The sequence below is a fragment of the Tenebrio molitor genome, chromosome 3 (genome assembly GCF_963966145.1).
Source record: "Tenebrio molitor chromosome 3, icTenMoli1.1, whole genome shotgun sequence".
Taxonomy (NCBI): Eukaryota; Metazoa; Arthropoda; class Insecta; order Coleoptera; family Tenebrionidae; genus Tenebrio; species Tenebrio molitor.
The window spans coordinates 7358162-7382371 of NC_091048.1; the positions used below are offsets into that span (position 1 = coordinate 7358162).

General features: G+C 38.6%; 1 long non-coding RNA gene and 1 pseudogene across 1 annotated transcript; one reads left to right on the plus strand and one right to left on the minus strand.

The window, feature by feature from the left end:
- Positions 1 to 9952: 9952 nt before the first annotated feature.
- Positions 9953 to 13183, plus strand: LOC138126392 (uncharacterized; annotated as a pseudogene).
- A 456-nt stretch (positions 13184 to 13639) lies between these two features.
- On the minus strand, positions 13640 to 23760 carry LOC138126393 (uncharacterized). The gene is made up of 3 exons (XR_011157789.1): positions 17403 to 23760; positions 17250 to 17342; positions 13640 to 17193 (listed from the first exon to the last, which is right to left on the minus strand). It is a non-coding gene; the product is annotated as an uncharacterized lncRNA (long non-coding RNA).
- Positions 23761 to 24210: the final 450 nt, after the last annotated feature.

Below are 24210 nucleotides of genomic sequence, written 5' to 3' on the forward strand. Positions count from 1 at the left end.
GAAACAGGTACATCACCGAGAAAGTTTGCATAAGAAGAAGAAATGGACGAAATATTTGCCCAAAAGCCCAATTTAAATCCTGTTGCCATTGCAAATTCATCAAGAGAATCTACATCAGGTAGGTAAAATGTTATCTCATAACTGTGAATAATCTAGATCTAGACAAATGTAGAAAGTTATGATACTGACGACAAACTAGTTCTTCAAACAAAAGTTTCGAGGACTCTACTGTTAAGCAACGTAAACGTCGAGAAACAGAAGCAGAAGCCCGTGAACGCCGTTACAAAGAACGTTTAGAAAAACAGACTGAGGCCATTACTATGTACGAGGGGTCGTTTTTATATTCCCGGACTAGGCCATTTCCAATTTTAATGTAATTTTTCATTACAATGATTTTTAATCACGTATGCCTTTGTAATGTGTTTGACAATTTCGGAAACAATTGCAGCAGTATTAGTTCTAATATCTGTCAGTTTGTGTTGTCGTGTATCAAAATGAACAAACTTGAATATCGAACAGTTATAAAATTCCTAACAAAACAAGGAAAAGCTCCAAAAATTATGCGTGAAGAAATATTGGCCGTATACGGGAATGATTGTTCTTCCAAATCGACTAATTGCGAATGGTCACAATTGTTTAAGTATGGTCGAAAAATCACTGGATGATGATCTCTGCCAGCCAGCTGTTTTTTGTGATTGGCAAGGAATTTTAATGATTGATCCTCTGCATAAGGGTAGTACGGTAACAGCAGAGTATTATGCAAACTTAATGCATCGCCTCAGAGATTCTATTAAAGTGAAAAGTTGCGAAAAACTGACGCAAGGTGTCCTGTTGCTGCGCGACAATGCATCAGTCCACAAGTCAAGAATTTCAAAAGCTGCCATTGCTGAATGTGAAATTGACCATCCGCCTTATAGTCCAGATCTAGTCCCTTGTGACTATTTTTCGTTTCCAAATCTCAAAAAAACATTAAGGGGAACAAAACTGAGGGACGATGACGAACTTGGAGCGGCTGTTGAATGGCATTTTGCGGACAAATCAAATGAATATTTTTATACTGGATTGAAAATGTTATTTAAACAATCTAATAAGGTAAACCCGGGGAAGTGTGATTTTGGGGCAAGTGTGAATTATGTAGCTAAATTTTTTAATAATATTCATATTGTTACGCCTTCTGTTGGATAGGTAGCTGCATCTATTCCATACCAAAAGCTGCTAAAACCAACGTTCTAACAGATCTCTACGTCGAGGTATTTCACTTTCGGTTATAACCTCTCTGCTAACACTGCACATGAGTGAACCCATGTTTTTTCCATGTGTTTAAATTCAGTTTTATTGCGAGGTAAGTTTTCATTTCTATACATAATTGTGCTATTAAAATAGTAAATTTAAACGTGAAATAGTTGAAAATACGCTGTAAATGGTCATAAGGATTTTTTTGGACTAAGTCACACTTGCCTCAGGAAAAAAGGCAATTGAGGCAAGTGTGACTGATATTGTGGGGGAAAGTGTGAACCTATGCTATTATTTGATTTCATTTCAGAAAAAAATGGTTCGATACTATCAAAGGAAAACTCAAAGGGCGTCACAATATACCAAAAAGATATTAAACAATGCAGTTGAAGAAATTAGAAGAGGAGCTTTGACAATATATCGTGCACATAAATTATTCAACATTCCCAAAACAACACTTTTTTACCACTTGAATGGTAGTCGTGGAAACAAGAGTAACACTTAAGGTCGGTCACAAGCCATCCCAATCGAACATGAAACACGCTTGGCTGCAGCTCTCAAAATAATGGAATCATGGGGCTTCGGCATATCACGACAAGAAGTTTTTCAAATTGTTACAGAATTTATAAAAATCAACAAAATAAAAACATTTGGGTTAGTTGGATAACAAATGAAGAAAGTGGTTTTGCTGGAACAGCATATGCCGCAAGCCCCAAAGGTTGGATGGACTCCGATATTTTTCACAACAATTTCCTTAAAACGTTATTACCAGCTCTTGGCGATGTTAGACCTGTCTTGCTAATATACGACGGACATAGTACACACGTTAACGTGAAACTTATAGAACTAGCTCGTGAAAATCAGATCACGATCTTAAAACTACCACCACATAGTAGCCATCTGCTACAACCCCTAGATTTGGCAGTCTTTAAATCTCTCAAAAATAACTGGGACAAAGAACTAGTCGTTTGGCAAAGGAAAAATGTAGGTGTGAAAATCCCCAAGAAGAAATTTTCCGAGCTGATAGGCCAAACGTGGAGATACCTTAGTCCAGATATCATAAAGAATGGTTTTCGGAAAAGTGGAATCTTTCCATTCAATCGTAACGTAATTCCTGAAGAGAAGTTTCATCCTGATGCTTTGGCAAGGTGGAAGAATTCTCAAGCAGAACTCGAAGAGCCTCAATCAAAAGTCAGGGAGTCTCAAGCAGAACTCGAAGAGCCCCATGCAAACCTTGGAGAGCCTCAAGCATCAACATCAAATGGATATACTCCTCACGTTTCCAAATCGAATTTGTTAGATCATATTGGGCAAACATCAAGAAGTGATGTATCTTTTGAGCAGTTATTATTAAATACGGTAAAGCAAACAGATAGGAGTGAGACAAAGGTAAAGAGAAGAAAGGTGGCTAAAGGCGCTGAAGTTATTGCTGCAGATGAAGTGTTAGAAAGACTCAATGGTGAACAATTAGAAAAGCAAACAAGTCCTTTAAAGAAGAAAAAAAACTCTTCAAAGAAGCAAAAAAGACGAAAACGGCAACGGAAAAATAGTTCTAGCAGTGAAAGTTCTAATTCTGAAGAGGAACTTGTTTATATAAACTCAGAAGATGATTTAGATCCCGAAGTTTTTGAAGATGACGACATTGATTGTGAAATGTTTGAAGAATCAAATGAGCAAATTGGCGTGGGACAGTGGACCTTGGTTCAACACTGTACTAAAAAAAGTGTAAAACATTTTGTAGGACAGATTATTGAAAATACCAACGAAGGATGGCTTCTAAAATTTACAAAATATAGGGACAAATATTTCTTCTGGCCCGAAAAAGAAGATACGGATTTAGTAGATAGTGAAAATATCTTAAAAATACTTCCAGAACCAGTTAAAAATCGCCGGGGGGATAATCTCATCATTAAAATCGATTTTACTAAATATCATTTTTAACTGTTTGTTTAAATGAAAACTGTAAAAGTTTGTAACTTTTTTACTAATAAAGATATTTTTACGAATAAAAAAATACATTGTAGAGACTGGTACATATTTTCACACTTGCCCCCAAAAACTTTCAATATTGCACACATTCCCATTCTATTAGTCGTATTCACACTTGCCCCAAAAACCTGGGCAAGTGTGAACCATGGACATTATTTAAATTTGGTCAGATTGGAGGCTATGCGGTTTCTGGTGACAAACAAACCATATCCCAAAAATGTAAGGCAGCAAGTTAATTGTTACAGTTGCAAATGACTAATTTCTCTCTAAGTGATAGACGATTTTCTTTTTGCAACAAATTGAATTTAAATATAAAGTCAACTAGTTTAACCATCAGCGGTATTTGTGAAAGCCAAAACACGATTAAGGAATCGGCACAAATTGAAATTAAATCAAATTGCAATAATTACACTGTAAAAATTGAATGCTTAGTGGTAAGAAAAATCAATTCAAATTTCCCATTTCCCAGTAGAAACATTTGAAAATCGGACATTCCTATTCCGGCCAATATAGATCTCGCTGACCCTAATTTTAACATTTCATCGGGTATCGATATACTCATTGGTGCGGGATTATTCTGGGATATTTTAAGAGATGGACGTATCAAACTTGCGAATAACCAAACATACATTCAAAATACGACATTAGGATGGATTTTTGTACAAAAATCTAACAAAAAAAAAATTCCAGTTAGTTCGTCATAATAAAAATGAATGCATCTGCCCCATATCTCGCCATGAAATGCCTGCAGCAACTGGCTCATGAATTCGCGAAAAAATTTCCACATGCCACTAAAGTTTTATTAGAAAATATGTACATGAACGATATCCTCACCGGAACTGACACACTAGAGGATGCAATCACTCTCCGCGATAATTTAATCAATGTTGTAGATAAGGGAGATTTCGCGCTTGCAAAATGGTCTTCTAATGACGATTCCATTCTTTTCGGTCTACCAACAACCAATAATTCAATTATACCGTTAGATTCAAATGCATCAATCAAAACAGTCTCTCAGTTGGGATTATAAAAGAGACATTTTGAAATACAATATTAAGATAAACCCAAAAACAAATCAAATCACAAAGAGAACGATCTTAAGCACAATAGCCTCTATATACGATCCAGATTGGTAGAAGCTGTTAAGGGAGAAATAGCAACAGCAACTGCAGTCACTGTTACAACGGATAGTTGGACATCAGTCAGGGGTGGTTGTTATTTGGCACTAACGGTGCATTTTATTAATGATGAATGCGAGCTGCGTTCTTTTTTACTGGAATGTTTCCAATATAACGAGAAGCATACTGCTGAAAACTCGGCCGCAGAAACCAAAAGAATATTGACCGAGTGATCAATTTATAATAAAGTGGTGGGCATTAGTTACTGACAATGCTGCCAATATGAGCGCAACCGCCAGATTAGGTGGGTGGAAACATTTGCCCTGTTTTGCCCACTCACTTAATATAATTGTGCAAGCAGGGCTAAAAGAAGTCCAAGACACACGTTAAAGTTAAGGCAATTGTTGAGTTTTTCAAAAGAAGCCCACAAGCTGCGGCCAAATTAAGAGCCGTGGAAACTCAGCTTGGATGCCAACAACTCAACGTCAAGCAGGACATGCCCGTAAGATGGAACTCAACGAAAGACATGTTCGAAAGGATCCTGCAGATTAAAGAACCGTTGATCTCTACCTTGGCGTTGGTCAATTATGAAAAAAATACTTTGACGTTGTCAGACTGGCAAATTATAGCCTATTCTTTAAAGGCGCTCAAAGTCTTCCAAGAATTAACAGTTGACGTAAACGCCGAAAAAAATGTGACAATTTCTAAGTTTATTTATTTGAGTAGGGAGCTTCTACGTCAATGTAGAGTAATGCAGGAGGACCCAGAACTTCCCGTGGAGGTTCAAAATATGGTGCGTAAGATGCAAGAACAACTAATTAGAAGATTTTCTAATATAGAAGATAATCTCATCATTGCGGAACCCACTTTGTTGGATCCAAGGTTTAAAAAATATGGATTCGCAGACCCAGCAGCGTTTGAAAAGACAAAGGCAGCTATACGTTTTGCCGGACTAAACTAATTTAGCTGATGACGTTGGGAAAAAAAAAGATAATTACTCGACGAGGATGCAAACACCCTGAGCGTGTGATGAACACATCAAAATCTGCAACTTCAATCATGTTTGCGGCGACAGGGGATGGAAAACTATTGCCTCCTTATGTTGTGTACAAATCGCAGAATCTTTATTCGTCGTGGACTGTTGGAGGACCCAAAGTTAGGTAGATGGTTACAGATGAAATGGCTGAAAATTCAGAAGCAGAAGGAGACGAAAACGCTGAAGACTATTTAGCAATGTCAACAAGATCTTCTAGTACTGTTAGCAGTATTCTGACTCCTACATCAACTAGATCTCGTTCATCGGCACTTTCTTCAACGCCTGAGGCGAATCTGCAAGAGTCCACTTCATACTCGGAAGAAGTAGATGAAGATCAGAACGATGTAGTTGGGATGGAAGAAATAGAACTACAAAATATAAGATAAACCAGGCAACTAAGTGATAAAGATGAAGATAGCGAAGATGAACAGAATGTTGCTTCTTCTGATGAAATATTTACAGCGCACAAAAAAATAATAATTCTCACGCCTTAGCGAATATAATAATATAATGGAATGAAATAGCAACTTTTGAAAATACCTTTTCTTCATCAGAATCTTCCGATTCGTCTGCAGGAAGTAAGTAGTAGTGAGCCTGAATTTGATATATCGGAGCATAATAAAAAAAACTTGCTCACACCAAAAAAAGTAGACAAGGCAGATCAGGAAAAAACAGTGAACTCAACTATTATTTAAGCCTACCAGTTAGGAATTAAAAATGTGATCCCTTAGATACATGGGAATTGAGTTAGCCACAAAATATTTTTGTGTGGTGGCAACGTCTGTGCCAAGTGAGCGCCTATTTTCAAAAGCGGGGGCAACTGCTACTAAAAGTCGAAACCGTCTTACGGGAAATAGGCTTTCTAAATTATTATTTCTAAGCTGGTTGCCCGAGGACTTGCATTTGTGGAATAATTGATGTTTTAATATTGATACACTTTTTTTTTTTTTTTTAATCAAGTATGTCTATATTATGTACCAATGTAACACATGTTCAATTGAAAAGTTTATCAAATTGGCTTTGATCTTTGTCGCTATCTTTGTCTGACCAACTTAATTTACGATGTTGTGTTTTCAAAAATAAAGTCAAAGCCAATTTGATGAATATTTCAATTGAACACTTGTTATAATAAAAAACCGTCACACACCGTAACCGCGGCTCACACCTCAACAACCCTTGCTAGCGTGGCAGGGGTACGTCGTGTGAGGCCGGGGGGCTTGCCTTAACCGGCCGGCCCGCGAGGAGGCAACCTCCATAAAATAACCGACAGCGAAGTCGCAAAAACCTGCGGGGCACCTGGCGCACCCTGCAGTATGAATGCCTTCTCCCAGGGATGGGCGTCACCCTGGGAGTGACCAGCCTACGTCCCATACTCGTGGGAAGCAAAATGAGTGATACGGAAAATGGAAAAGTTACAATTGAGAATGAGAGGGAGAAAGAACGAGAAGAGGCCTTTGGGAGGAGAGACTCCATTGTCAGGACTCCGCCAAGTCACGTAGTATTTGATACTAAGGACACGGAGGAGGTATTCATCCTGGATAATGAATTGAACAAAGAAGACAGCCACGAAACAGGAATAGGAGCAGCAGACACACCCGGGAAAAACCCATCCAAGAAAAGAAAAGCGGCGGAAAGCCCTACAGTGACGCAAATGAGAGACCCGGAACCCAGCAGTAATATGCAGAGGTTAAAACAGAAAGCAGAACGCCCAGAAAAATTCTGCAAAGAAAACAGAAATGTCCATAAAGACATTAAAGGCCTGGCGTCGGAGCTTTTCTCATACACGAAAATGGTCCCCAACGAGCAGCAGCAGGGCAAATCATTGCTTGCACGAATGGATGAAGAACTCCTAGAACTTAAAAAAGGCAACAGGATGCGGAGATAAGAGAAAAAGAACTTTTGACCGAAATAAGGAGTCTGAAAAACAATGTTAAAGACGTGGAAAAAAAAGGCGTTCGAAGTTAACCTGAAGCCGGAGCTGAGAACGTGCGAGAGTGGCAAACTAGCTGGAACTTTTTTTTGTTAATTTTTTTTTACATAATAAATAAAAATTGGACAGTTGACAAAGTTTAAATTGTCATATTATTGTCGCTGCCATGATGAATGAATTTACAAAACCGAGTAGAGCATCGATCAGCAAGCAGACGAAGCAGCACATTTTAAACGCTTTCAACAAAATAAAATAAATTACTCGTGGAGATCATGGAAACGTAATGAAAAAGTATACCGGATTCTGGTAAGTAGGCATTTGACGTGTAGGTGTAGGTAAAAATTCTCGGATATTGGCTCCCCTAATCTTGCCTTTCTTCAACGATGCTTTGAGCTCTATTGCACAAGACATACCAGAAGCAAGTGAAGAAACTGAAAAATTTTATGGATATCTTCAGAAGGATGGAAGTAGGACACAAGGGAACTTGGAAACCGTCCCAAACTGGTGTGGTGGTGTCAACAGAATCGCTTTTGGGATTGCAAGTGGAGTTGTTGGAAAATCGAGGCTACGATTTTATCCTAACAAGTCGATTTTCCCAAGATTGTTTGGAAAATCTTTTTTGGTCATTAAGAGCGAAACAAATTGTGCCCAACGCACTTCAAGTTAAGAACAATTTAAAATTAATTGCTGTTTCTCAATATCTAAAAAATCCTAATAGAAGCAGTTATGAGGAAGATGACCACGATTTTCTATCAGGTTTTTTAGATACGTTACATGAACAAAAACCTGTGCATGAAATTCGAGATATTCCGGAAAATCTTCCGACATCTACTTTAAATTTAAATTACAGCGAGTTAAATTCACTGTACAATATTGTTTGATCGAATGCCAATGCGTCGTCAGAGTCAAATTTGCATAATTCCACACATATGGAAAATGAGTAACAAGGGGAGGAGGGGTAAGCGAGTTAGCGTCCCCTATTTAAAGTTTTGGGCCATTTGTTTTGGGGAATTCGGTTTTTGACTGTCTTTCTAGCTAGTCGATATCCGTGTGTCTGCCTTTGAGATTTTGTTTAAATTTTCCAAATTTAAACTATTTTTTTTTATTAAATCACTTTAGCTTCGTTAAGAGTGCCGAGTGGTAATAAAAAGTGGTAAAAAGTTAGTGCCAGTTCAAACAACAGGTGCCGACGATCAACCAGGGTGTTAAACTTTCTAGGTAAGCCCGAGAAAGGGTTATATATTATTTTGATTAATTAACTCTATGTCAGAATTTACTGGTTTTCGTTGAACTTATTTTATCAGTCATTCACCATGGAATATTTAATTTCAATTTATTCAACAATTTGAAATAATCAAAATCAAAATTTTAAATAATTTTCCAAGTTTCGAGGTAGCTGATGAAGTAAATGTTTAAAGCTAGAGGTAGCCAGCAACAAATGATTCTATTTCCGATGGAAAGGGGCCGCAACACTTTGGTTGTCGGATTACATAAATTACAAATTTAACTTATCTTATCCATTTATTCAACATTTTTGGATTAAATTCTTCACTCCATATTTGAGTGTAACCGCCAGTCAGGGATTTTGAAACTTAACAATCAATCACGAAATTATATGCGCGTTTGTCGACCACCAACGATGAGGAGAGTCGTGGTTCCCGGGGACCCTCTTCTCCAACTTTACTAGGTCTAAGACACAGTGACAGGTCGTAGTTTCCGACATGTACCATGTATGTGTGGGCTACCACGAGGACAAACGAGACAAAATAACCATCCCGGTTACCTGTAATAAACTGGTGTCGCGTACGATAAAGTTCTGAACAAGTCTTTGTCGAAGCTCGTGGACGAAAATTTGAGAGAAATGATGCCTACAGTCATTCCTCAGATTGATTTGCGAGGACCTGTATATCCTGGTTTTGTTCGGAAGTTGTGATTGGTGTTTAGGCGCCGGACTTTTACCGGAAGCAGTATTTCGGCATTAGGGCATAATATGTAGTTAAATGCGATGCACTTATCAAATGCCGCGAGCATGTTACCTTCCGGATCTGGTACAAGTCTAACGATATTAAATGTTGCTTGGGTAATATAAGTTCGAACAAGATAACTGAAGGTTAGGGTAGATTTGCTGTACGTAAATAGGGTTGCATAAAAATGGGGGGTTACAGCAAAAGTAAACTTTTTCAAATCTAAATTAGATAATCAGGAGAAGACTGACGCCTCAATCATCTGTTTAAATTCATGATCACAATTCCAAAGAAAGTCTCTTACGAATTTGATGACAAGCATAACCTCAACAATAATTTTAACACAGTGCAAAATTTGATCAAACCCGCAGAACTCATCCATTTTGTAAACAAGGCTTCGAAATATTTTGTAATAAAATAATTGTGACACTACTTTGTCTCCGAATTTGTGTTACGACTACTGAGTATTGCCTAATAGGCCTTAAAATGAAACATCATCATCACTATAAAGGTGACTATCGACGAAAAATAAACACAACGTAGGTAAGTGAAAATAATAAGTACAGTGTGGAATAAAATGATTTACATCTAGTTACCTTTGCATTACCCTTGTAAAAATACGAAATGCCGCTCTACAAAGAAAGAAAGCCTAACCTCAAAATATTCCAACATTCCAAATGTGATTTATTGCGAAGGGATGATATGAATGCAAAGTAGAGATTGAAATTAAAAAGGAGCTAACAAAAGCAAGTCACAGCTAGTGTTGAAAGTGGCCACCAACGTTTGTTAATTCAATTTAGTAGACAATTGTCAATTCGATTAATGACATTTATTGACAGAACTAATAGTTCGGCACTTCAAAAAAAAAAGCAGAGCGGTACAGGAAAATTTACATGTGCAAAAATTCCAAAGGTAACTAGATGTAAATCATTTTATTCCACACTGTATAAGGGGTTACTAGACGAGCCAAATAGATTTGTAAATCAAATTTAGAGTTTAAAAGATAGATTAACAGTTAAAAATGCGATAATTTACGACATCATCACGATCACAATGGACGGTCTCACTACAGTTAAAAATTTTGGTGCCGTGATCAGAATTCAAAGTCATAAAGTGTCATTTCCGAGGGGCAAATTTGTCTAAAAAAAAGATGCTGCTGTGTTATTAAATTTTCTGGGACTCTCATAATTTACTCGGTTCGATATCCGAAATTAAAGGTTGTCGACATGGAAAACAACAACATGCACTCAGGGAACGCCGGAGCATCATCGGAGGAAATGCGAGCGTGGTTTATGCGCTGGTTGAATGCTCAACAGCCAGCTTTTGTGATGCCATCGCCGCCGCCATCGACCCAGCAACCACTTGCTGTTGCACCGACGGTGCCGAGTACCAGGGTCACCACCAACAACGAGGGATGGCAAATAACAACAATGCCAAGCGACCATCTGTCATTTTCGACAACTGATTCTCTTGCAAGTCCAGCCATGCAGGAAACGGAGAGTCCTACGGCGTCCACAGGAGCCGGAGTCGGAATGGGCGCGCCTCCACCAATTTCCGCACCGACTGACAACCTGGCCGCGCTTTCAGGAGTACTCCGGAATCTCTTAGAGCGACCACTCCCAGCGCCGGAGCGGCCGTCGTTCGAAGGATTGCGGCGGCAAAACCCCATGAAATTCCTACGGGCGGTAGAGGAATACGGACACTCTTTCGGGCTCAACTCACCACGACTTTTGGGAATCGCGGTAGACTGCCTGAAAGGGAACGCGAAGCACTGGACCGGGATTTACCGGGACAATTGGCGGACCTACGAGGATTTCAAAAGGGACTTCCTAAAGACTTATTGGTCGGCTCAACGGCAACGGGATATTCGTTTTCAGATTTCCACAGGGCGTTACGATGAGACCAAGGAGACAATGTTGTCGCACTTCGCCTACTTCGTAGATATGGCGAAGATGTTGACGACACCTCTGTCTGAGGAAGTACTGTTGGACGAACTAATTCGGCACTTTCCAGACAACGTCCAGTCCTTGTGGATTCTGCAGAAAATCAGTAACATCGCTGAAGCCGCTGAATTCCTGCCAGGTCAAGAAATTCCGGGACAGAATCCGGGTTTTAGGGACAACGCCTCCGGAGACAAGAGCCGTACAACAACCCAGCGACATCACACCGACCAGGGGCAGAAGCGTCCGAGGCCGAACGACAGCCGTTTCAACGTGACGGGACCACCGATTCCGGTTAGCCGTGACGGTGAAAAGCGGACTTCCGGAAACCCAGGACACCGACGGCGTCGAACAGATTTTTCTGGGATAAATTCCAACGACGTCCGGGAAACAATCAGTGGCGTAACAACAACCACCAGAACGGGAGGTCGCAGGGCGATGCTTCACGAGGCTCCAAGGATTCGGGAAACGGGGGCGGAGTACAGAACGGGGCCTAAAGTACTCCCGACAACGTAACGGCCCAGGGAGCGACAGGAACCAGCAAGTGCGTTCGGGGGAAAAACGGAAACGTTCTTCTTCGCCGCACGAAAGCAAGGGAAAACTTGATATTCGACCGCGAGCTTCGCAGGTAATAACAAACGTTTGTTCCTTATTTAAATCAGCTGTCGCAGGGAACCGCACCAATAAACAAAGGGTTGTACGGGAGATTGACATCCACATCGCGCAACATTCGACCGTGGCTTTATTGGACACCGGAAGGGAAGTCAGCTGTATCTCGGAAGAAGTTTGGGCCAAGTCGACAGGAGGGAAACCACCTACACTACCAGTCACTTCGATCCACCTTCGCTGAGCCATCGAACAACGGAGTTGCCAGGCGACATCCAATGTTACCTGGAAATCATCATCGAGGAACACGCTTATTCTGTCGTCGCACTAGTTGTGAAGAATTTAATCAAACCTGCCATTCTACGGGCTGTCATCGATTTCGACGACAACCAAGTAATTTTGAAAGGAGAAACAGGCGACCACAGTTTTTTTTTCCAGAAAACCGCTCAAGTAATACCTGAACCAGAAGATTATGTGGAAGAACTTGTGGGACACGTCGAGATCAGCAAACCAACAACTACGAATCTGGTGAACGAAGAACATCTAGAGCCACTCAGCGCCCTCCAAGCCAAAGTTGATCCACTCACAATTCCCTACGCTGCGAAGACCAAATTGATACACCTGCTGCAACGTTACAGGTGCGTCTTTAGCCTTCGCCCAGGACTGACTCACAAATACACCCACGAGATCAAACTACATGACAAGACGCCATTCTTGAAGAGGCCGTATCCAGTCCCGTTCGCTCTTCGTCCTGCCGTTGACGTGACAATTCAGAAAATGTTAGACTTGAGTGTCATAAAACGGGAAGCGTCGCCGTATGCAAGTCCAATGACGGTAGTAAAGAAGAAAGATGGATCGGTGAGAATTTGTCTGGACGCCAGGATGATTAATTCAAAAATGATTGGGGATTGCGAATCCCCACCCGCAACGGACGAATTATTACGTGGATAAATATTATAAACAATGAAATAATCGTTTCTAGGCATGACAAACCGAGTTCTTAGACAGAACTAAAACAGTCACCTCATATTCGCCAACTATATTCAGAGCAAGACGGTAACTCAGGTGATAGAAATGGGAATGAAATTCATAAGAATGACAATAGTTCAAATATTGTGGTAACATCAGGTTATGTTGTACATGCGTGCGAAATATTACCAGAGTTAATGTCGGCATAAAATGTAATAAATGTTACATCCGGCAACATCACAAAATCTGTTTGCAAAAACATAAAATCTATTCAGAAAATTTTGTGTGTAAGAAAGGTTCTACGTATTAGTTAATAGATACATACTTGAAATCGATAGTTCATTAAGCTGTTTTTGTAGTTTAAACAAAATACCTAATTCATTCAAATAAACATGTTATTTTCTTACATAAATAGGTGTTTTTATTTTTACCCATTCGGTATAAAGGGTGTTTTTTTAAATTTGGCGTCGAAGTAGGCGTTGGGGAGTCGATTAAGATCGCACCACTCGTGTAAAGCGTAAGATTTAAACAGCTGATCCGTGATCCGTAACCTGTATAGTGCGTTCACAATCGACAGTTCAACGCCTACTTCGACGCCAAATTTAAAAAAACACCCATTATACAGGGTGTCCCAGAACTGGCTCCCCAGAGAAAAAACGGAGCCTTAGGGCGAATATATTAACGTGTATTTTGAAGAAAAAAAGTCCTATCTCAAATGATAACCGAGAAAAGACATTCTGAAGTTGACCATTCAGAATTGAGGATCATTAAGGTGGAATAATCGCAATTTTGCGTTGCCTAGGTTTCCTTTTTATCCGTAAACCTCTATAATTCTGTCCATTAGATTTGGTCCACTACATTTATTAGAATGATTGTTTACGTCAGTTTGACATTTGTTATACAATTTCGCTGCGATATTTAATTCAAGTGTATCATTTAACATGTATTCTTCCTCTGAGTACGTAGATATGATTCTTACTTTTGCACGATGTGGGAACAATGGACGTGAAACAGTAAAGTTGTACCGTGAACAATTTCCACAAAGACAAAGTCATCCGGATCATAAAACAATCCTGAAATTAATCGCTCGGGGTCGAGAAACGGGTCAGATGCAGCCAGTTCGAAGAAGAAGTTGGGGGTGCTTCAAGAAATGTAAGGACTGTCGAACACGAGGAAGCCGTATTGAATGTCTTTGAGGAAGACGGCACCCGGAGTATTCGAACAGTTTCTCGTGAAATGGGTTTATCCAAGAGTTCGGTGCAGAGAGTTCTAGCTGATAATAGGGGGCATCCGTACCACTATACACGAGTACAACATCTTCTGCCAGAGGATTATCCAATTAGGCGAGAGTTTTGTCTATGGGTAATAAACCAAACGATGCTCCACACTTCTTGTCACGGATGCTGTTTTCTGATGAGTCGCTATTTTGCCGGTAAGGTTGTTCCAATTATCACAACCTTCATATCTGGGCGGAGGAAAATCCAAGAGAATAATTTCTCAGAGGTTTTCAACATAGGTTTTCTGTTAATTTGTGGACTGGGCTATTGGGCGATCGTTTGGCAAGTATAAGCGTGGTGGATCCTTCCATTTGTTAAAATTCCGAATCACCTGCTCTAGATTGGACTGTTTGAATTCCCCGCAAGATTAACGGGGGCAAGATATGCTCAGTTCATTGGCACGGAGCTACCTAATTTACTTGAAATTGTACCTCTTGCTTATCGCATAAATGACTGGTTCCAACATGATGGTGTTCCACCACATTTTAGCAGAAACGTTCGGGAAATTTTGGATAACCAATATCCACAGCGCTGGATCGGTCGAGGAGGACCGCATCATTGGCCTGCCAGGTCTCCAGATCCGAATCATTTATCGGCGGCCCATAAATTCAGAGGCTGATCTGAGAGTTCGAATTCAGGAGGCTTTTGTTTCAGTTACTGAAGAAATGATAACTAACGCCACTACAAGAAGTTTGTTACGTAGAGCACAATTGTGCATACAAATGAATGGTGGTCATTTCGAACATCTGTTTTAACATTATTACCTACTTAAATAAATGGTTCTTTTTAGAATCGCCATTTTTATTGTTTTATTTCGAAGTTATTATCTTTTGCAATTGTCAAGTCTTGATGTTGATGACAGATAAACGTCAACGAATTTTTATATCGGAAAACGTCAAAATTCCAGTTGCCCAAACATTTTATTGATTTGTGCGATATCATAGATTTTTTGTTGTTGTTTAGCAACCGATCGGATTTTTTAGTAATACCTGAGGACGAGCTTCCGGGATTGGTGAAATTAAAAACTGTATAACTCGGTAATTTGAGCTAGCAGAAAATTTATTTTACTCAATTTAGAGTCTCTTTTGTTGTCGGCACATGCCTGTTTTCTCTGGGGAGCCAGTTCTGGGACACCCTGTATAGTAAATTCGTTTTAATAAATAATTGTCGAAATGTTGTCAAGTTGGTAGACTTGCCACAATATCAAACCTAGATATTTCATCAATCAATGTTGGTATATGAGTTCAGCCAACTTTCGTCCATTTGACATGCGCAGGACTTGTTTAAATACAGGGTCTTTCACAACTCGCGCCATTTGGAGTATGGAAAAGACGTTTTCAAATTTTAGCATATGGTTGCAGACTAAAACAAGAGACTTTATTAAATCTCATTATAGCATTTGCTGTTCTCCATAGCTAGAGAAATGGGAGAAGAAGAAGAACCTCCTTTACCTCAAGAGGTCAATGCACATGAACTCCAAATATTAATTGACAATGATCAAATTCCACAGTTTCAGAATGACAGGATTGAAAGAGGAATAGGTGCTCAAATTAGAAGAAATTTTATTAATAATTATTTTAGACATTTATAAGTACTAGAGGTCGCCCAGCGGTCGAAATTCGACCGTTTTCATTAATTTTTTAGTTTGAACGTTACTGAGATTTTTTTATCAAAGAGTATACCTCTATAATTATGGCATATAATTTTTTTGAATTTTGTTCTATTACGTCAGCTGCGAGCGTTTACAAATACGTCATTATGTACTAATTTTCGAGTTATTTGAAAAATACGAACGATAGGAAAAATGAGGTATAGTTTGGCTATGCCATATTTAAAAACAATAACGCGTTTTTTCACATTTCCTTAGGTCTTTTATTGCTATACTGGCCAGGTTTCGGCACAGCTACACAGTTAATTTGCCCATCTTTTTCAAATTACATATATAAAATTGAAATAAAAAATTAATACAAAAAAATGAAAAACGAAATAAAGAACACGTGTTTCGTATTTTTATACCTATATCTTTATTGAAGAAAAAAAACCGGGCGGTTAAAAAAATAAAATGTCCGTTGAACTTAAAATAAAATTTCATCGTTTGCTAAATGCCCTTGCCCGTTATATTCGGAAATATAAAATCTCAAACCATTGAATGATCAAACTCTACTTGCTGCGACGTACAATTGAAAGCTGGCTGCCTCAATAAAATTGCAATTTTTTCGAATGTTTGTTTCTGAGACTTATTTATTGTCATCGCAAATGCAGCTATAATTGGAAATTGACGAGTAGATCGACTTTTCATTCTAACCTTGTTACAGAATATACTATTCCTTATTTCCTTTATAAATTTCTGGGGGCCTACCCAGAGCCCTCCCTCACGAGCCGCCGCTGCGTGCATTAACCACATAGAAAGGATTGTTGACTGCATTTTGAAAGGCGTTGCGCGCATAGGAATCCCATGGTGGTGTAACCGTCAAACTCAACAGCGGTTGCGTGAGCGAAAAGACACCAGAGCTGAGAAGACGAAGCTTAAAAAAACGGCTCATAAATGAACATAATTATACTTTTCCATTTATTCGGAAACTCATGCAATTGAAGCCAAGAGCCGGCAATTATTAACAATAAGGCCAATTGACAATAACACTAATAAATTATCTATAATCTGAATTTTATTTTATATTTAGTTATTTCATCGCTAATATATATTGTTCACGTTGAGTTGACAATTTCAAGGTCAAATAATTTAATTTTTTCGCTCTGTAATTATGTTTTGTAAATACAGCCTCATCAACAATGACTGAGTCTGTTGGCAACCATGAAAATTTGAATGATTTTGGTACCACTGTAATCTAAACTCATTTCCGGTTGTCAGCTTTGACCGATTTGACAGGCAAATTTCAAATTTATCGTCAAAGGTTCGTTTTTATAACATTTTATTTATTAAAATGGTTTTTACATTGGAACATGACATTTTTATTGTGATGGCCTATTTTCGTACCGGGATTTACGATGTTAACAACGCTTGGGAGTATTCTACGGACGAGGCATTCAACCAATTTCGGGGCATGTTCCCTGAAGAAGTTGTCACCTTGCCTGTATTTAGACAGCACTATATGCGGTTGGTCCAGCGTTACCTACAAACAGGTGATGTAAAGAAGCCGAAACCAGTCGATAGATCATCTACCCTTACGGAAGATGTAGTCGAGGACATTAGAGATCGAATAGATGAAGATCCTCGAAAATCAGTGAGAAAGCTTTCACTCCAGACAGGTCTGATCCTTATCTAAACCACAAACATCCAAAGTTGTTTACAAGGCACATTTAAGGGCCTAGTAATCCTTACCAGTAAAAATCCCATCATTCCAGTTGTGTAACAGTCTTAAAGAAAAAATTAAAGCGCTACCCTTACAAGTTCTCTATGATCCAATCCTTGCATCCCCCAGATTACCAAGAAACGGTTAATTTTTGCAACTGGTTCATTCGGGAAATGAATGATGATGTACTTGACCAAACTTGTTTCTCGGGTGAAAGTTGGTTTCATTTGGATGGATTTGTAAATTCGCAAAACTACAGAATATGGTCAGAGGAAAATCCGCATGCAACTATAACAAGAACTTTGCACCCTGTTAAAGTGGGTGTATGGGTGGCAATGTCTCGGCAACGAATCATTGGTCCATATTTTTTTAATTTTACCATTAATTCAGATAGATACATAAATCGGATATTGAACCCGTTTATAAATGAACTAGACGACCAGGAGCTTCAGCATGGCCATTTCCAACAGGATTCTGCTACAACACACACTGCGTTTAATACAATGCAGTACTTGCGCCAATTCTTTGGAAATATAGTAATAAGCAGAGGAATTTGGCCAAGTAGATCGCCGAATCTTACAGCTTGACCAGAATAGCTTGGCGAGTGAGATGCGCACAAGAGGAAACGAGCGAGTCTCTGTAAGACAAGGATATGGCTATGGTTGTAGGCCCGTTTATACACGATGTAAACACTTCCAGACCCAACAGACAAGTGTGCTCCGCTAGTGGGAGGGATTTCAGTCCACTGCGTCACTCGCCAAGCTGTTCTGGTCGACCTGTACTCCACTAGATTTCTTTATGTTTGGACATCTCATAAATAAAGTTTTTGCTAGAAATTTACACACAGCTGAGGAATTGCAATGCAAGCTGCCATTACTCAAGAAATTGCAAACATCACTCCTCAAATGCTGAAACGTTTTTGAGAGTCTAAAAAGAAGAGTGAACATATGTTGGCATCACAATGGCGCGCAATTTGAACAGTACCTATAGTGTAATACATTTCCTTCTTGTTTTGTTTTGCTTAACATGCTTCATTAAAATCCTTGTTCTAAAGAGTTGTAAACATGTTCTAAGGTGTACAGAAGAGCACCTGCATGACTGCAAACTTCACCACCACCTGCCATACCTAAACGTACATACAATGTCCTCTTTCCACAGTACTTGACAATTATCCATACTGTAGTGGACATTCCAGAACATTCTTTGTGAATGTTACAATCTACAAACTATAAAAAAATCAAAATTCTAATTAAGAGATAAAAACAGAACTGACATATCCCACTACTATGGTGTAGTTATTTATTTTTATTGCCCCACATTTATTACAAATTCAGCTCCAAATTATAAATGAAAACTATCGCGCGTTCAAATGAAATCCTGGGCTGGGAAGGCGTTGGAAACCGTCAATTGTTGTGCTTTTCTAAAGCGTAGATTAATTGGAGTATGTTGACAGCTAACCTAAAATTTAAAGCCAAAAAAATCTTTCTTTTTTTCTCTCTTTGCAATGTTTTACTTTAAAAATTGAATAACTTAACGATTCCTATTCTCGAACCAAATATCTAAGGGCACCCTTTGCTGAAAACAAACATGCTCCATTATGTCCCGATCACCCGATTAAACATAAACAAATGTCTTTCGTATCAAACGGCGGGAAATTCAAACTTTACACTGTTCTGAACGGTTTAATTTTTCCAACGCCTACTCAGCCCAGGATTTCATTTGAACGCCCGATATAATATCGCAGGAATAAATTGGCAGATCATGGGCAAAGAAAATCGCGCGGGTTCCTAGCCCGCAAAGAAGAGGAAGGCACCCACCTAATCATGGCGTGGGAACAAGATGGCATATGCAAAAGTTCGCTACAGAAAAGCAAGAAGGGACCAACATACACTTTCTGCAAAGTGTGCAATAAAGATCTGGTATGTGGCAAATCTGAACTTCTTAAACGTTCCCAAGTAACGTCACACAAAAATAAGACTAAACCTTTATTTTAACGACCTTTATTTTAACAACATAAAATTGATGACAATTTTCCAAATAAATGTAAATTTGGAAAATAATGGTAAGAAAGCGGAAATTCGAGTAGCAGCATTTGTAGCTGAGAGCAACTTGTCATTTAATGTAATGGACCATTTGTCCCAAGAGATTACGGCTAGTCGACTAATTTTTGCGAGTCCGAAATCGGCAAAAGATATACCAATAATACAGTGTGGAATAAAATGATTTACATCTAGTTACCTTTGCATTACCCTTGTAAAAATACGAAATGCCGCTCTACAAAAAAAAAGAAAGCCTAACCTCAAAATATAATATATCCAAATTCCAAATGTGATTTACCTATTGCGAAGGGATGATATGAATGCAAAGTTGAGATTGAAATTAAAAAGGAGCTAACAAAAGCAAGTCACAGCTAGTGTTGAAAGTGGCCACCAACGTTTGTTAATTCAATTTCGATTGATGACATTTATTGACAGAACTAATAGTTCGGCACTTCGAAAAAAAAAGTAGAGCGGTACAGGAAAATTTACATGTGCAAAAATTCCAAAGGTAACTAGATGTAAATCATTTTATTGCACACTGTAGAACAAAAGCCACTCCAATCGTAAATAATGTAACTGGTTTCCATGGTTTTGAAAAAACATAAATTGGATTCAAAATCACAAATTTTCTTTAATTGTGGATGGCGCAATAAAAAGTTTGACATTAGTGTGTAGAATGGTAAATACAAAACCTGAATATTTTTTCTGGGATTGCTGCCTGTACCAAACGCTACAGTAGAGGCACTTTATGTTAAAATAAGAGACTTTTCTTTGTACATATAACGTAGATTTGTAACGTGTCGTTTCCGCCCCGTAGTCAGAGCCGTTTGAGGTTATCTTGTTTTGTTTACATCGGATGGCCCCATAACCTCAAACCTCCTCGATTTGTCCCGTGTCGCGAACTCCGTCAGCGATTCTGACCTCCTGTTCCACCTCCACCTTGACGCCGCGTCTCTTCAGTTCGACCAACCCACTTTTCTAGTGATTTGATCGATGTCACCAATTTTCTCCTTTTCCGTTTTGGGTCGAACCGTCGAGCATCATGGACGGAAGGGCGGCCATGTCACTTGTGGTTCTGTTGATCTTGAAGTGAGTGTGTGTATCTTGTCGGTCCCGGTGGCGATTTGGGTTTTGCAACCGCAATCTTGGCCGGTTGGTCCCTTCGACGATCGTTACGGCGGATTAGGTCACCAGTGAACCTCCATTGTGCTGCTTGGGCGAAAATGTTGTCATTTTGCAACCTTGCGAAGTTTGAGCACGCGACCTCAGGTCGGATAGGGAAAACACCACCAAGCCGAATACCACCACGTGAAAGCCGACCACCATCTGAGGTAAAGATCGCTGTCGAGGTTCCTGTTGTGACGCGGATTTCGACTTGCAGGCTTTCTTCTTTTCTGTTTCCGGAGGGAACACCACCTCGTACATAAATCGCCATTCTCAACTCCCCAGAAGACAAAGCAAATTGCTTTGGGCAAACTCGGCAGGACATTTATCAAGTACCGTACGATCTCACAGACGAGTACATTAGAAACTCCTCCAGAACTCCTCGAAAAAATCAACCTCTCGTGACGGGAATAAAACGATTGTGAACAGACGATTATAATGTATCTATGCTAGATATAGGGAAAAACAATTAGATTTGTTGACGCAAAAACCCAAAAGGAGAGAAATGAATGATCCGGAAGACGAGAATTTGTTTTTTTCAAAAGTATTCAACCCCAACGAATATTAGCTTTTCGTGGCATGATTCAAAAGCTGGTGCAGGAGTTTGCTTATTCAACTAACTAGCTTTCAGACGCTGCATTCTGACTTCCCAGGGTTTAAAGTTACTAAATAGATCTATTAAAAAACTTTGCCAGCGTTCTACGTGTGCCTACCATGAAGTCCGTAGAACGATCAAACTATGCAAAAAATTGCCAAACAAATTAATAAAACATCTTACTAGACAGGTATCCAATTAATGTTAATGAAAATATTTGTTTAAAAAAAATTGTCTATGCATTAGTCAATGGATTAACAGGAGAAACTGGGACGATTGCTTCTTGTTTGTATTTATTGGAATATTTTATTGTGCTTTGTCTAGAATTTACAATTTTAGTGTTACGAAGTTTGATAATTTGGATGTTGGTGGTGGTTGATATTTTCATAAAACCTTGGCAACATTATACACGGTTATTATAAATGTAGGTGGCTGTACGCTATGCTTTAGGTCCGGCGGGCGCTATGCCAACTAGGTAGATGTTAGAAACATTTACAATAATCCCGTATATTGGTAGTGAATTAATACTACAAACAATAAAGATGCTAGAATATTTACATCTTCTTCATTCGAAGATATAATATTGTAGTAATTAATCTACCAAACAAGTCACCAATCTCCAGAATTATGGTTGTCGTTCACTGCAGTGGTTCAATTTCAAAATAATTCGGGTTAAAATAACTATTTACTCAACAACTCTGTCAGTTCTCGAGAAAACTGTCGAAACTTATAAAACCGGCACAGCAAACATATTGCATGCAGCAATTATCAGCATTACGAAAATATATGAGGATATAATTATAAAATATGACCACAGATATACTCGTAAGTAGTCTTACTGCCAAAGAGCAAACCCAAACCTAACCTGACCTGACCCAATAATCGATAATAAACACGTATAAATACGGTACATACAGGGTGTATCTGAAATAAGTGTGTTGATTTTAACTAGTGGAAGAACTCGCCAATTTATTAAACTTTTCTCTATAACATTTTGCCCCCCAATTTTTTCCAACCGAGGCGTTCTGTGTGATTATCGAGATATAGAGCCGTATCACGACACCGTTAGTTGTCTTTAGGCTATGATTAGCAAAACACGTTATTAAATTTAATCACGACTTCAATCATAAGCCTATCACGACCCCTTGTTTAGATCGTAATTAGCTAATCACATCTTCTGATGTTTAAATGGATAAAAAGAATCTGGCAACATTGCAAAGTTCTGTCAATCGAGAAGTTTCAACGGCAATTTGCTCACTTCGCTTGAATTCCGTAAGGATTGTTAACGGTTTTTCATTTAATTTGTGTGTGGACAGTTTTTACGTGGTTATTTCTAGTTAGTGTTTCGTTTTAGTTCGTTTTTAGTTGTTTAAGTGTTTCGTTTTTAGTTGTTAGACAATCGTTTGATACTTTTTTAAGGTATTTCTGTTGTGGTTTCTAGAAGTGAGTAAATCAAATTTGGTAAAAATTGACAAAACAATTTAGTTTTACATCTTTTATATTTGTAACATTATACATCATATAACGAAAAATCAGATTTTTTTTTTTTAATGTGTAATATACTTAAAAAAGCAGATTGTTTCTCTCATTTTTTTATGCACACAACATGTAGGTAGTATTTATTCCTTTTTTCCACAGCCCAATCTGTTCCTATGTAAAATTTTATGTTCTTACAAAATTCCTATTTTCCATTTCAAAGATATGTCATCCAAACCAAAAAGAATCCGGGCGGGTAACTTTTCTGCCTAAGAAAAGGAAATGACGCTGGCTTTTGTTCAGGAGCACTCCGTTGTGTTGGAGAGCAAAACCGCGGATCCAAACATTTTTTTTTTTTTTTAAGAGGAGGTTGTGGGAAGAATTGGCGGAGAAAATGAGGAAGGCGGGTTATCTTCGATCTCCTTTAAAGTTGAGGGACAATTATTTCCGGATGAAACAGGCAGCCAAAACCAGCATTACCCGATTTAAAAAAAAAAAACAAAGAAAAACGGGGGGTGGTCCAGGTCCATCAGAGGGCGACACACCCTCTGATATGGATTGGGCAATTCATAATGTTCTGACTATTTTAGAGTTAGTTTTTTTTTTTTTTAATTTCAATAGATATCCATAAAGTTCTTATTTTACCATTTTTTATCGACTGTAATTACACGAGAGGTCTTTTTTTGTCCGGATAAAATTGAATTTTTTTACGATAATTTGGTGGTACGATGCAGTAGAAGTTTACTGTTTTACTCTTTTTGATCTCTTTGTAACGTAGACGGATCAAAATGATCTGGATCGATCGGTATAGATAAGCTAAATTCATCCGAGTTTATGAATTCGGGAATGCCTCTTGAGAATTTTCCTCTTGTTACTCAGGGTCATCATCATCATCATCAAGATCATCTGGCATAAATGCAAAGAATTGTACGCCCTACATTTTTTATAATAACTTAGATAGACGTATCTCGCACGGATAATGAAATAATCGACTGTAATTACACGAGAGGTCTTTTTTGCCCGGATAAAATTGAATTTTTTTACGATAATTTGGTTGCTTGGTAAATTGACGACACAAACCACCCGATAAAAAAACGAGTCCGAAGGACGAGTTTTTTTATCTGGTGGTTTGTGGGGTCAATTTACCAAAAAGAAACCAAAATAGAGTTTAAAAAATGAAATTTTATCCTGGACGAAAAAAACCTCAGCGTAATTCGATGAGATAATTTAATGAATAATGATAGGTAGGTAATTATGAAAAATTGAATTCGCCATTTTGCACGTCAATTTATTACAAGCTGTGCCAATGTTTAAGAATGTTGGTTCGTTTTCATAACAACAAACAATAATCAGGTTCGAAAAAGTTTGCCATGGAAGTTTAAGCACATTTTATCCAGATGCAAAGTTAGGGCTAACTTTATCCGATGTCAAAGTGACAAATGCATCGCGGCTTATGGGATTTTTTATACATGAATTAAATTATCGCAACTATTGAATATTCTGCAGGATTTACCCTCCTCCTCCTCCTCCTCCTCTATCAAGCCTTCTGAAACTATTGGTCTC